The 834-nt window shown below is 42.0% G+C and overlaps 1 protein-coding gene across 1 annotated transcript in view; it reads left to right on the top strand.

Moving 5' to 3' along the window:
• The window catches only part of cd2bp2 (CD2 (cytoplasmic tail) binding protein 2), a 297553-nt gene that overhangs the window by 71736 nt on the left and 224983 nt on the right, over nucleotides 1-834 (top strand). The gene's annotated exons all lie outside the window — the stretch shown is intronic.

The raw sequence follows: 834 nt of genomic DNA, 5'->3' as shown, positions 1-834 counted from the left end.
TCTCACACACACACACACACACACACACACACACACACACACACACACACACACACACACACACACACACACACACACACACACACACACACACACATCTGTAGAGATGTAAATTCCAGCACACTGAAAAATAAACCAAAGGGATGGAGGGAACACAAACGGACAGAGCGTTGACGTGTGTGAAACCGTAATGTATGACTCCTGAGCGTTAGCACATGACATAATTAGATTTATTGCAGGATTTACATTCTGATGCACTGTAGCTGCTCCAATCCTCTAATTCATTACATGCTGTGTCTTTGCAAGCATGTCATGAATCTCTAATGACATCATCCTTGCATGTCCTTGTACACTTTCCTGGATTGTGTTGGTGTGTGTGAGAGTGTGAGCTGAATGTGAGTGTGAACTTGTGAACATTTACACTCTGCAGAATGTGGATGCATTTACACATACGAACATGAACCGAGACATTTTGAGAGACAATCTTCATTTTGTACATTTTGGGAGTCAAAAAAATCTGTATTCGTCTCTCCTTGTACTTTGTATTCTATTCACATATAATCATCCAGCAGGATAAGGCTTAGTGAGAAAGTCTATTCAGAAATAAGCTAAGCTTTAGTCATCCATTCCTTCTCCTCCCCATCCCTGTCAGCAACACAACACAGAAATAGCAACGAAATAATCTAAATGCTCGTTTTCACAGAAGACACAATGGGCCCCGTGTAGACAGAATTTCACAAGTGATGATTCATTAAACTCTGCCTTGTATGTGTGAAGCAAGCACCAGCTCACCATGCACAGCAGAGGGATTACCACCACAGAGAACAGTGAGAC

The sequence above is a fragment of the Notothenia coriiceps genome, unplaced genomic scaffold (genome assembly GCF_000735185.1).
Source record: "Notothenia coriiceps isolate Sejong01 unplaced genomic scaffold, NC01 NC01_scaffold00000339, whole genome shotgun sequence".
NCBI lineage: Eukaryota > Metazoa > Chordata > Actinopteri > Perciformes > Nototheniidae > Notothenia > Notothenia coriiceps.
This window is presented reverse-complemented; position numbering and strand designations above follow the sequence as displayed.